This window comes from Dermochelys coriacea, chromosome 5, assembly GCF_009764565.3.
Source record: "Dermochelys coriacea isolate rDerCor1 chromosome 5, rDerCor1.pri.v4, whole genome shotgun sequence".
NCBI lineage: Eukaryota > Metazoa > Chordata > Testudines > Dermochelyidae > Dermochelys > Dermochelys coriacea.
The window spans coordinates 112,551,532-112,566,362 of NC_050072.1; the positions used below are offsets into that span (position 1 = coordinate 112,551,532).

General features: G+C 40.0%; 1 protein-coding gene across 2 annotated transcripts in view; it reads left to right on the plus strand.

Moving 5' to 3' along the window:
- The window catches only part of ADAMTSL1 (ADAMTS like 1), a 683,211-nt gene that overhangs the window by 80,317 nt on the left and 588,063 nt on the right, over positions 1-14,831 (plus strand). The window lies entirely within an intron of this gene.

Consider the following 14,831-nt stretch of genomic DNA (forward strand, 5'->3'; position numbering starts at 1 on the left):
TCAGCTCAGTTGTGTATGTATTTTACATACATACGGTACTATTTAAAAAGTATCTATTAATTGTGGTATTATATAAACTCATTATGTTTGCATACTAAATATAGAAAATGGTTCAAGTCAATATTGTGGTCTGGTATTCATTGGTGCTCACTGTGTACAGTAAATACTTTGATGGCTCCATCAGGTAATAGTGAACCATAATATAAATCTATGTTCACTATCAGTAGGTAATGAACCCACAATGTTCTCTGTCTAGCATTTGGGTCTCAACAGACAATTATGGCCAGCCTCCTGAACGAATGGGGATCATTTGCCATCAGAGCTCATGGCTCTTTGTGCCTTTGTTAGAAATACATAAACTAAAAAGGTCCTAACTGCATTGTGTGATGCAAATATCAAGTGATGGAACATTTTGATGATAGACTTTCCACTGTGTCCGAGCAGAATCTGGGGGCTGCAGTGAGCCAGTTATGGCCCCGAGTAGTGCACCACCCCTCCTTAGTATAAGTTAATGCAGTTCAAGAGGAGATCTGTAAGTGACCTTATTTCAGTGCAAGGTAGACATAGTGGAGCTCTGCTACATCTCCCTTCCCACCACACAAACACGCACGCCTTGCCTCCCAATACCAGTGACTCAGGAGGTGGCTACACCACTTCCACCAGCTTTACACCAGTTGATAGTTCCCCTTATCCAAAGGGAATTCTCAGCTGGCTTCACAGAGTGGGCTGGAGAATGTGGCCTCAGAGACTGATCTTCTCAGCAGATGCTATTGCTTATTCTGGATACTATTGCCACCACTGCCCTTCTTAGTGCTGCTTTAGTTTCTAGTTTTCAGGATGCCGTATAACTAAGATGATATGGGTGAGATAGTATGCTGTGCCATGGTCAGATGCAGCAATGGTGTTTACGGGAAGACAATGGTGCCTGCCTCTGTCCCTTTTTTGGAAATTGTAGGGAACTTGTGAAGGGGGAGAGGCTGGGGTTCATGCATTTTTAACGCCTTCTGTTGGGGCTTTTAGGTACAGCATGGAGTGAAGGGCAGTGTGGCGCCAACCTGCCCACATAAAGCATTCACATTACACCTCAGGATTGTCTGGTCCTTACATAATGCTCTTATGCACTATCCACAAGGTCTGGTCACAATCTGGGCCAAGGATTGAGCTAGCTATTTTTATAGCCCGGCACACAGAAGTCTGAGTTCCTCACAAATACCCGTGTTAAGTAAGGAGATAGTCTCATAATTTTAGTGACAGGGATCTCAGGAACAGGGAGAGCAAGTCAATTGCTCACAGTCAGACTGCAGCTGAGTATGGTGTTGAATGTAGATCTGTTGAGTCCCAACCGTGTGCTTTAACTACAATACTATGCCTCCTATTCTTAACAGGATCATGAGGATCCTGGCTTGCAACCCACTTCATCTTTTGCTGCATATAGGCTCATGGGGTCTAGGATGTTGGTGTCCTGCTCTAAATATAAGCAGATCTCTTCATCTGCTGAACTCTTCTATTCACCCTGACTGGCCTTACTTATCTTCATTGCACAAGAGAGAGATTTTGAATAACTGAAAGTAGTTAGGGCAATTACAGTTTTGGATCGACCTTTAGTTTAGTCATTCAGAGCCTGAATTATATTTAAAGGCTACATTTTTATTTTGTTGGCTCTTTTGGAGGCTGAAAGTGGAAGAAAGCAACAGGAGTCAGACCTTGCTCCCCATGAAGTCAATGACAAAACTCCTGCTGACTTCAGAGAGCAGGATCAAACCTTGACGTGGACACAATCATTAGGTCTGCCTTATAAAAAGCTTTGCTGCCACTCTAACAAAACACTTCTTCCCATCCCTCCAGTTCTCAATTGTCTCCTCCAACCACAATCATTTGCATAATGAAAAATTATACCTCTTTTTCTTTAAAGGCACTTTCATGTTCAGGAGGTTGCTGTAACCAGCTTAATTACATTTCATTGGAATTTAATGAAAGATTTTTGCATTAAAACATGTATCCAAATTGTGAAACGCTTGCTCATGTTAAGTAGTAACTAACTTTGATTCCCGTTGATTTTTTCAGCAGGACTGCTCTCAGTAAGATATTACTCAGACTGTGTAAAGCTATTAGTATCTGGGTTTATGTAAGGTTCCTGTTCAATTGAACAAAGAAATAATTTAAAAAAGCTCAAACAATCAACAATATAACCCATAGAATGAAATTTGCGAAAGTTATTTATTTTAACTAATTTGGCGACTTTTGCAACATCTTCCAATTTTGCCATGCATTCTTTGCAATGTGAAAAGGAGAAACTTTGCTCACCATTACTGGAACCCTCCTGCAGTCATGAATCTTCTATTTCCTCAAACTGAGATTAAAAATTTTGCGTCCAGCCTCCAATTCTTTTCTAATCTCGAATGTATGGTGCCAAATTCAGCAAACAGAATCAAAAGCAAGTACATCGAAAACTGAATTAGTCTCATGATCACAGACTCAGAAGTCAGTGTATGAGTGAATCATTTTGAAATGGAAATGCTTATGAAGAATCATCTGAGTATCTTTTTACTGTGGATATTGTCCTGAGTCCTGCCCCATTTGGCTGGCTCATGAGTAAATAAAGCTTTGTCCTGCTCACTCATTAATCTGCACTGAATAGTCCTTCCACATCAGAGAACTTTTTTCTCCTTGAAAAGCATGATCCAAATTCTTAAGTGTTCATATAATGTGTTAAACTGTGTGAGTCTGGGATTTGTGTGCACACAACCCTGATTTACTTATGCCATGTGTATGGAACAATTTTGTATATGCAAAGATACATATGCACTGTTAAAAAGTCAAGCCTCTCTGTGTTTCAGTAATCTTGGCATCCCTTTGTGTCCCCTTTTCAAACGTCATTGGCCAGGCACTAAGAGTTGAATGTCTACATGGAAACTTTTTCCCACTTCTCTTGTGTTTAGTAAGGTGTCAGATTTATAGGGATGCTGCACAAATGAACTACTACTTGTGTTTCTGCACAATGAGACATTGCACAAGTAATGAGTCACAATAGCCTAATATACAGGACCACCGACAATTATTAATATTTCCTGCAAGATTTAATTTAAAATTTTCATCAGCTTTTGCAGGAATTGCAGCTAACTGGGCAGTTTCCTCACAATTTTCTCAACCATAGATATTTCATTGGTATGTTCTGAATTTTTGAAGATAGTAACCAGTTGATTCGTATGTGAATTAACCAATATTGGGATCAATCACCATTCATTAAACGATTCAATCTGTAGCTCGTCTTCTGTTTGGATACTACTGCTTTATATTAGCTCAGCCATCCCCTTGTTCTAATGTGCACCTTGACTTGGGTAACCTGTGAATCTTCAGTTCAGTTTAGGGAAGCTAACATTTACTTGGTGTTGCAATATACTGATATTGCTATGCCTTAGTACAATACCTTTGAAACTGACACACTGAAATGGAGAGCCCAGTTTCATTTTACAATCTCTATTTGAGTGTCAAATGTTAAGGAAATAAAAATAGTTTCCGTATCCCTGTTGTTTCATGCCTTGTATGCCAAAAAACTGAATTGTATCACTTGAATACATGTTTAGTTGATAGGGTTTTCCACCTTATACATCTTAAAGTATTTCTCATTCCTTCTACTTTACATGATCTTCATCAGCTTTTCTCCACATATGCAGGTTGGAAAAATCCATACATTTATTGTGCTTTTCCCTGCTCTGTTTTTTTGTGGTTTCAACTGTGACTAATATTTCTTGTTGATATTTTTATACCTTTTTAGTCTACAGTAAACAACTGACACACTGTCCCAGTTTTCATAATCCAACAATAGATGCACTGTCAGTGAGCAGTTAGCGTGAGTAAGTGCCAAGTGAATAATACTGTCGGAGCGATTACAGCTGTTAAACTTTGCAGTAACTTGGCCTTTGGATTTAACCCTCTCACTTTGCCTGGAGCCACAAATAAACTTGGGAAGACTTCCCAGGTCAAAAGAGAACGCAGACAAACTCCCCACTGTGGAGATATGTACAATGTTTGTACTGCAGGAGGATTGGTGGTGCTTATTTTGAACAATCTGGTTGCCACGATACTTGTAAAGTATTCCTTACATCAGCAGCTAGAGCTGGCATTGTGGTATGTGGCAAGAATTTATACAGCTTAGCTTGATAGCTCCCATCAAACTCACTGGCCAGATTCCCACATACTTAAGTGCAGGATTGGGCCCTGTGGGAGTAGTCGCTTGAGGAAAAAATCACTTCCAATATTTGTGATAACTAGGTAAATCAGAGAAGAAATCCAGAGACTGATTTTACATAGTATTTAATCCTCAAGCCTGTGTATGAATATTGCTGTACATGGCTGATTGCTCGGATCTGGATAGATGTTTTGATTAAGTGAAGGAACTCTGGGCCAGATCTCAGCTGGTGTAAACTGACCTAACTCCATTGGTGGTGTGTTAATTTATAGCAACCAGGGATCTGGCCCTTTGCCACAGGAAGAGGGCTCAGCCATAGAAGTCTACACTCCCTTTACTCCTTCTCTGCCATCACATAGTCCTTGAGAAAGGAACATGCTATGAGAGTGCTTGCTTTTTTTCCCTTGGTAAAATGGCTTTTTATTAGAGCAGACGGTTTGGGGTTGGGGGAGGGAACCCCTAAAAATACTGATGAAAATGAGGGGAATTTTTTCCACCAGAACTTTTTGTCCAAAAACAAAAAAAAATCAAACCAACAACAGAGAAATTATCAGCTGACAACTGAAAGTTTTTTTGGTCTTTGAGTCAAAAGCTTTTGTTGAAAACTGTTTTTCCATGGAAAGCACTCTTCACAAAACCTATTTAGTTGAAAATCCTATTTTTCCCTCAGAGTTTCAATGGAAGACTTTTGACCAGCCCTACTTTCCCTTTACCTTGTGATGCATGTTGGCTTTGTGGGTGAATATTTTTCTTCTCTAGTCCAGTGCTATGCAGTAAAAGATAGCAACTTGTACCAAAACCAGATACTTTTTCTAATTTAAATATGGTAGAGTAGCTCTTATCCCAGTCTTATCTGTGACTTTTTTTATGATGTCCTTTTGGGATAATAGGTTGAATAGTATAAGAATTTCATGAGTAAAATCATTTGATTGTGCTACTGTTTATTTATTGATATTAAAACCAAAATAACTACATTAGAAGAACCTTAAGATTTCTAACTCTACTCTCAAAGTTTGGAAATACAGAATTAAGATTCTGTGCAAACTTAATTTGATCCCTGTGTGTGTCTGCATTATGTTAGTCTATAATTACATGATCGCATACTGCTTTTTTCCATAAGATCCCTGCCTCATTCAGTCCTCTTGGTTCCTGAGCCTGGTGCCACAGCAGCTTCTGGCTCCTTGGAAGATCAATTTCCAGAGAGGTCTTGCTTAGCCCTGCACCTCAGGATAGAGCATGCCCAGTGCAAGTGGAACTTTCTGAGAATTTAGCATGCATTACTGAGCGTGTGCAAACTATAATTTGTTGTCACAGGCTTATAACTTGTGCAAATTTGGGTGGATTTTCTTAGCTGTGGCTAAAAAGCACTTCCTTACAGCAGAGTGTCTCTCTCTCTCTCACCCCCACCCCCATCCGCTAGCTCCCCTTGGCCAAATTTCAAGTCCCTGCTCCAAAGCATGGAGGTACAGAGTTTCTCAATGAAATAGCTGTAAGAATTTTTTCAACATGGGCAAAACAATGCATTTTTCCCCAATGTGTTTTCCCTAACCTATTCCAAGAGAGGAAGCTGAACTCTCTTTGATGAAACTTCCCAAAAATAGTCATCCTGAGGGGAGACGGCATGAGCAATTGGCATTGGCATGAGCAATTTCAGCCTGAATGGTTGAGTTTTTGCACAGTTATAAGCAATTGAAAACAGGATCTTCTAAGGGAAAGCATTAGGCAACCTTAACTGTAGATAGTGCTGTTCGTGTAGAGGCTAAAGTGAAGAAGTGTGTGACATCCCCTTCTCTGCAAAAAAAAGTAGAGGAAGGAGCCATTTGAGGTTGGTCAGCTCCCCTTGTATCTTCCTTTTCAACTGTTGGTGAAATATGCACAATCTGAAATGGGAACTGTAGGAGGAGCTGATGCCTGGTTTTGGAGTTCTTGGCCCTAAGTCTTCTCTCCAGTTGGTGAAGCAGCACTAGCTCCTAATAGAGGCTCCCTTCTTGGGCAATTCATTTTCTGTCTGCCGCCGCCTCCTCTCTCTACAGGATCGCCTTCCAGGGAAAAAAGGAGGAGGGGGAGCCTGCATCATCCAACATTTCTTCTGTTCCAGAGGAAAAAGGAGCCCTTCCAGTGGCTTCTCACTTCCTCCCCCAAAACTCGGGGGAAATGGATTCCCTCTCTTCCAAAGTCTCTAGAGGTACCCAAAACTGTGGGCATGCCCCGCTTGTGGGGCATGGAGGAATGTTTGGGAGGGCATGGCTGGGGCCTGGCCAGCCCCCACTGGGGATGGGCAGGGGCTCTGCTCCTGGCCCCAGCCCTGCACCTGGGGCCCTGGCTGTGGCCCTTACTCCTGTCTGCATGTCCCCATCCCCCTGAGCCATAGACCCTCACTGATAGGGTGGGGTGAGTGGTTGACATCACAGGGGATGTTCCTCTGGACAATTCTGTGTCCTGCATGTGAGGGCACACAAAGAGGGAATGGAGGGGAGAACCAGTTAAGCAACTTGCCTTAGGAGCAATATGAACTAGATCAAACAGACAAAAGCCTGGGTTCTACTGCTTGGCAAGACACTAGCTTGCTTTGTGAGCTTGGACGAAATAGCTTCTGTTTCATCACCTGGGAAATGGACATAAAGAGACTTGGTATAGTAAACTATAGCTGTTGCTATTGGTGGCCTCTACAACAAATCTGTGTTGGACAAAATAAGTGCAAATTCAGGCAGGTGAAATTCAGAGAAGAAAAACAGGTGAAAAGGAAAAACTAAAATTTCATTTGTTTTGTCTGAAACAAACAAACCCTGTTCTCTTGCTCTTCAGTGGGTCATCCTTCCTCATGTAGCAGTTCCTGTTGAGTATGTGTTGGCAGAATTGGGCCCTTCATTTGCGTTCTTTAAGTGCATATGTTGGTATATGTTGTCTTCCCCCCACCCCCCAAAGCTATGAAGATTGTTTTTTAAAGAAACAAAACTTTGATTTCAGAGTAAACCCAAATATAACTGAAGGCAAGTGCACAGAGGAATGTTTTTATTTTAACTTAGAATGGAATCAGGTTTTCTTCAACAAAAGCTATGCACTGTGAAGAACTTGTAACAGGCTTGGGAAATGCTGAATTTAGCTATCTCTACTGTAGAAAAATCACTGGAATTAAGTTTCAGGGCCATGCATTTTCTAGTGAGCCTGGAGGTGTATTCGTTGGCAATTTAAAGTTTCACTGTTGAGATCTGTATTTGGTCTCTGAGGCTGTGTGATGGTTTAATCCTCTCCAAAACAAATAAAAGGACAAGACTGCATGCACACTTAACAGCTTTAGTTCTTTTCATATACATTACATTGTCTAGGCATTGGTTAATTCCTTTGATTAAGGAACCTCCTTTACCATCTAACACAAAAGTTCAAATCTGTATTCCATGAGAGAAGAGAAACTTAGAATTTGAAAAGATATTTTAAACACGTTGTCCTAAATTTCATGCAACATATGATACAGTTCTCTCAAAAGAGGCCTCACAGTGAAGAACAGTGAACTTTTAGGGGTAGTCATCTATATCATGTACACAGGAGGAAAAAATATGGGAAATTGAGTGTTTAAGTGATCTGCATTTAATCTGACTCTTAGCAAAATAGAGGCTAAGTGCATATTTAGTTCACAAATAAGGCTAAACAGTGAAAGTTGTGCAACAGTACATACAACCATATATCATCTTAAATCACTCATAAGTTTTGATTTTTTTTTTTGAGACAGGTTGCCTCTCATTTTTTTTAAAAGCACTTGTCTTGTAGTGAAGGCTAAGTCCATGGCAAGTGTGACATTTAAAATGTAGTAAAATGAAGCTGTTAAAGTACCAAAAAAATACCATTTTTTTAAAGGTGACTTCCTCTTAATGATGGCTCAGAACTTTGTTCAAACCCGCTTAGTTCAAATGTTCAGAAAACTGCTACTTGCATCTCTTGTTGTGTGGGGAAACGTACAAAAAAATCTAAAAAGCAAAAACAAAACTTTGCAGTTCAGCTCTTAAAAATCAAGTTTGCCAAGATGTAAAAATGTATAGTAAGCACAATTTATGTGCATTACATTGGAATCTATCCATAATCTAGCAGTTTTCTGCAAGAACAATCCATGGTCATGTCTAACTCTGACAAAAGATCCCTATTTTGTAAACTGATACTAACTTTCTTCTATTTGTACCTTGGGAAGAAGTGATCCAGATAAATTGGAAGATGTTGATACAATAGTATTCTAGACAATATAGAACAGGAATCTCTCATTCATTACTACTTGTTGAATCAAAATGTCCAGTCTGGAATATTCCTGTGAATTATAATAAAATTAACAATCTCTTAATCCTAGATTAGTAGCGACCCATCAGACTTCCATAAATACTTAGGTTCACAGATATTTCTACCATTTTCCTTCTTGGTTAATCCTACGTCATGTTTCTTAGGAGAGTTGAAATCCCTTATTTGGCCATATTTACCCAAATTTGCTGCCAATCCAATTTGCACAGGGATTGCATGAAATGTCCACAGTGTAGATGAACTGGCGTTAGTTAATACATACAGGAAAGACCTCAGAGGGATATTCACAGTTTTGCAGGAAATGGTTTTATGGCATCAGTAGGTGGCATTCTCATCTCTGAATGTTTCCAGTTTTTAGTTCTATTGTATTGTTTTTAGGTGAACCTTAACTTTGAATTTCCTTCTTTATACAAAAAGAAAAGGAGTACTTGTGGCACCTTAGAGACTAACAAATTTATTAGAGCATAAGCTTTCGTGAGCTACAGCTCACTTCATCGGATGACTAACACGGCTGCTACTCTGAAACCCTTCTTTATACAGTTTGGTTATTTTTCTATTCATATTGAGAGCTTGGGAGGAAAAGACTCTCTATTGTAAGATCTTCAGACCTTCTTTTCACTTTATTTGTATTTCCTAGTGCGGGGCAGTGGCTCTCAACCTTTCCAGACAACTGTACCCCTTTCAGGGCTCTGATTTGTCTTGCGTACCCCCAAGTAACACCCCACTTAAAAATTACTTGCTTACAAAATCAGACATAAAATATGAAAGTGTCATAGCACACTTACTGAAAAATTGCTTTCTCCTTTTTACCATATAATTATAAAATAATCAAACGGAATATAAATATTGAACTTAACATTTCAGTGTACAGTATGCAGAACAGTATAAATAAGTCAGTGGCTGAATGGAATTATAATTTGTACTGACTTTGCGAGTGCTTTTTTTGTAGCCTGTTGTAAATTTAGGCAAATATCTAGATGAGTTGATGTACCCTCTGCAAGACCTCTGCGTACCCCCAAGGGTACGTGTTCCCTGGTTGAGAACCACTGCTCGAGGGCCTCTAGGTGCTATTGCAGTATAGACAGTGAATGATAATATTGTAGAATGAGGTTTGAATAAAGACTGGGAGTGGATGAGTCATTACACTAACTAAAAACTATTTCCCCATGCTAATTTCGCCCCATTGTTACTCGCACCTTCTTGTCAACTCTTTGAAATGGGCCATCCTAATTATCACTACAAAAGTTGTTTTTCTCCCGCTGATAATAGCCTACCCTAATCGATTGGTCTCATTAGGGCTGGTATGGCAACCCCCATTTTTTCATGTTCTGTGTGTATGTGTCTTCCTGCTGTATTTTCCACTACATGCATCTGATGAAGTGGGCTTTAGCCCACGAAAGCTTATGCTCAAATAAATTTGGTAGCCTCTAAGGTGCCACAACATTTGTCTGTCTTTCTTTTTGTCTTTCTATACAGACTAACATGGCTACCACTCAGAAACTCATTGAATTAGGGGCTCTTAACCCAATTAAAAACAATATATGGAAACAGTGGCACACTTTGGTCCCACAAGTGTTTACTAAACCTATGAAAACATACAAGACCTAGTTACATATAAAACACTGCTGCTTCTGCTGGTTTCTGTCAGCTTCTGAAACTTAGACCACAGTAAGCTGGAGGGCTCACAAATTCATGGGATACTGCCCTATTCCAGTACAGTTATTTGTTGAATAAATCTGATTTTAGACCTTGTGGTTTACTAAATTTAACACTGAAAAAGGTTTTGGGGAAATTTTGTTTGTTGAGATGCTTCCCTTTCCAATGAAGTCATGTCCCCTTTATAAAATGACAGTACGTTCTCCCTGCATATCGAGGCAATTGGCCCAACAGACTATTTGTTGCTGGGAAATTTTGCATGGGGAAATTTAAAATGTCTCATTTAAACAAACAACAGACTCCTCAATCTGGAAAAGAAGATGATCATGGGGGCAGGGAAAATGGTGGACCCTTTGATGTGAGAGTATCTCAGAACTGTTTTATTGCTTTCTGCAATATTGAAAACTTTCTCAATTTTCATGAGCATAAAATAGCTTTGACCAGATTAAATTGTCATCTATAGTGGGGTAAATTTGGAAGGACTCCAGACTTCTTTGGAGTTGTGGAATTACTCCAGATGTATGGCTGGATAGCGGAGAGAAGTCTTACTTCTGTCGTTAACTGTGACCTCGGGTGAAATCCTGGCCTAATTGAAGTGCTGCTCCCTTTTTAACCCATCTTTTGAGAAATTAGTTTCCAAACCCACCCGACTCCATTCAGAAATAGTGGTAGTAAAGATGGGAATTTCATTCCCATCTGTGACTTGTGAGCTTCAAAGTTTATTTTGGACCATGCAAGTGTGAATATTGTTAAAAATAAGCAATTTCTCCTCCCACAGTCTTTTTTAAAGGAAATTACAGGCTATAATGCTTAATGTATCAACTCTAAAGTTGAGCAGCTTAAATTAGCAAATGTAGATTCTACAGTGACACTAACTCAGCCATATTAAACTCTCTGTGTGTGTGCGTGTGTGTGTATTCTAGAGTATTTGTTTTATGGCAAAAACAGTACTTAGTTTCAATAATGCTTTGGGATCCTTGAGGAAGAAAGCTATTTGGATAAAATATTAACATAATCACCCAAAAGACTAAGGAAGTACTGTACCTTTTTACCCAGAAAATGTCTCATTGTCTAACTTTTGAAAGAAAAATCCCTGTTTATATACATCGGCGTGTAGACATTCACAGATAAAATATGAGAATACAGTATTGCCTGCATGACTATTGTATATATGGTGGTTATTTTATGAATAAGCCAAAGAGGAATGTTTGCATCCCATAAATCTTTTACCAGAATTATTCCAGCAAAAGAAACCACAGATGTAACTGCCAGTCTTAAGTTTCTAACACATTACTCTGCCAGTCCCATGTGAGCTTCCAAATTGAAAGTCTGTGTTGCTCTGAAATTCAATTGGGGTGCCTGCATTTTAGCTTTCTGGATTATTTGCCTGACACAGAATCAAAACTTTATTGAAAGAATAAGTGCAGCAGTGAGTTCTTGTGTTTGCATCTCTTCATTTTTTCTTTTATGCTGAGGATTATGGTTCGAAATATCTCCCTTCAGCTTGATCTCATCCTGGTGCTGCTCATTGCAGGTATTACTGAAAACTTACACAAATGCAGGAATGAAGTTTGTTTTATCACTGTCAAATATGATTAAATGCAGCATGAAACCTACCTGAAAGGATTTGGCTTGCAGGCTGCACGTTACTTAAACCTGACCCATACAGTAGGTGTTAGGTGGATTACTCCTGTTTTATCAGTGTTTGCAAAGCTTGAAAATGACGTGTGCATTTGTGACAAAACAAAATAATACCAATAAAATGACACTGCTTGGTAGAAAAATCTCAGTGGTCTGAATCTCTTGATATCTTGAATCTCTGCCTAGCCTTAGGTTCCCGTCCTGAATGCCACTCTAATACCTGTTACATTCAGAATCTAAGTCTGTGCCATGGCTTCAGAATCACAACATGACAAATGAGCCCACTTACATTGCTGTCTTGATGCTGATGTCTTTATTCATTTGCAAGCTAATTCATTGTCATTTAAAGAAAACAACATGGATCTCCTACTGTTTTAGGAATCCATATGCAATTGGATTTTACCAGTTAAAAAGCTAGCATTTCTAATTGCCAACCTTGCAAACTCACATGGGATCTGAGAATCAAGCTGGGGTTCTCATTTCCAGACCAGAGAGAGGAGTTCTAGCGGCCAAATTATGCTCTTTTACACTTGTGCAGCCTTGTTACTATGAGGTGGGCTGCTTGGTCTTGGGATAGGAACTTCTGAAACCACTTTCCTAATAGAAAAGGAGTACCCGTGGCATCTTAGAGACTAACAAATTTATTAGAGCATAAGCTTTCGTGAGCTACAGCTCACTTCATCGGATGCATCCGATGAAGTGAGCTGTAGCTCACGAAAGCTTATGCTCTAATAAATTTGTTAGTCTCTAAGATGCCACGGGTACTCCTTTTCTTTTTGCGAATACAGACTAACACGGCTGCTACTCTGAAACCTGTCACTTTCCTAATGATGCACAAGAAGGAATAGAATACAGCTGTCTGTGCAGGCTCTAGTTGGCTAAGAGGGAGTAGAAAGTAGCAGAAGCTTATGTTTGTCAGGTCAAAATATGCAACGTTGACTATAGAGGGAGCAGATCAGTTGACTATGAAAGTGCCACTTTTCTATTGTCGATTTTCAAAATAAATCAATACCCCCTCAAAATGGGGACATTCTCCTCCCTATGGCACTTTTTATTTTCTACATGTGTTGTGGGTTTAATTAACTGAGAGAAGTTACCTAAGAAATAATGGGCCACATCCACAGTGAAGAAATGATTTATAACACCTGAGGACCTTGCTGGAAATCTCTGGGGGCACGAAACAGTTGTAAATATTACTGCCTTACAAAGAGATGATCATTGCTATGTCGTCATTTTACCTTTAGAAGGTGATTTTTCTCTGTGCATGTTGACTGTCAGGTGGTCAGCACGCTTTTCAAGGAGCAGAGAAGAATGTTGTTAACTGATGAATATAGAGAAAATGACGTGTAGTCCATAATTTAATCTGATATCGCCAAATAACCTAGAGCCTAATTTTGGCCAATAACTACAGGTTTTCATAGATTCCAAGGCCACAAAGGACTATAGTGATCATCTAGTCTGAATTCTTGTATAACACAGGACATAGAACTTCCCCAAAACAATTCTTAGAGCCTATCTTTTAGAAAAACCTCCAATATAGATTTTAAAAAGGTCAGTGCCAGACACCCAACAGATCCCTTGGTAAATTGTTCTAGTGGTTAATTACTCTGTTAAAAATTTACACCTTGTTTCCAGTCAGAATTTGTCTAGCTTCAACTTCCAGCCCCTGGATCATGTTATACCTTTGTCTGCTAGATCAAAGAGCTCGGTGCTAATAAGCGATGGTCACATAAACACCACCCTGTATCGGAAACCTACTGACCGCTATTCCTACCTACATGCCTCTAGCTTTCATCCAGATCATACCACTCGATCTATTGTCTATAGCCAAGCGCTACGATATAACAGCATTTGCTCCAACCCCTCAGACCGAGACAAACACCTACAAGATCTCTATCATGCATTCCTACAACTACAATACCCACCTGCTGAAGTGAAGAAACAGATTGACAGAGCCAGAAGAGTACCCAGAAGTCACCTACTACAGGACAGGCCCAACAAAGAAACAACAGAACGCCACTAGACATCACCTTCAGCCCCCAACTAAAACCTCTCCAACGCATCATCAAGGATCTACAACCTATCCTGAAGGACGAGCCATCACTCTCACAGATCTTGGGAGACAGGCCAGTCCTTGCTTACAGACAGCCCCCCAACCTGAAGCAAATACTCACCAGCAACCACATACCACACAACAGAACCACTAACCCAGGAACCTATCCTTTCAACAAAGCCCGGTGCCAACTCTGTCCACATATCTATTCAGGGGATACCATCATAGGGCCTAATCACATCAGCCACACTATCAGAGGCTCGTTCACCTGCGCATCTACCAATGTGATATATGCCATCATGTGCCAGCAATGCCCCTCTGCCATGTACATTGGCCAAACTGGACAGTCTCTACGTAAAAGAATGAATGGACACAAATCAGACGTCAAGAATTATAACATTCAAAAACCAGTTGGAGAACACTTCAGTCTCTCTGGTCACTCGATCACAGACCTAAGAGTGGCTATACTTCAACAAAAAAGCTTCAAAAACAGACTCCAACGAGAGACTGCTGAATTGGAATTAATTTGCAAACTGGATACAATTAACTTAGGCTTGAATAGAGAAGGGAATGGATGAGTCATTACGCAAAGTAAAACTATTTCCCCATGGTATTTCTCCCTCCCACCCCACCCCCCACTGTTCCTCTGATGATATTGTTAACTGCTGGAATTAGCCTACCTTGCTTGTCACCATGAAAGGTTTTCCTCCTTCCCCCCCCCCCCCCCCCCCCCCCCCCCCCCCCCCCCCCCCCCCCCCCCGCTGCTGGTGATGGCTTATCTTAAGTGATCACTCTCCTTACAGTGTGTATGATAAACCCATTGTTTCATGTTCTCTGTGTGTGTATATAAATCTCTCCTCTGTTTTTTCCACCAAATGCACGATGAAGTGAGCTGTAGCTCACGAAAGCTTATGCTCTAATAAATTTGTTAGTCTCTAAGGTGCCACAAGTACTCCTTTTCTTTTTATCAAATATTTGTTCCCCATGTAGGTACTTACAGATTATAACCAA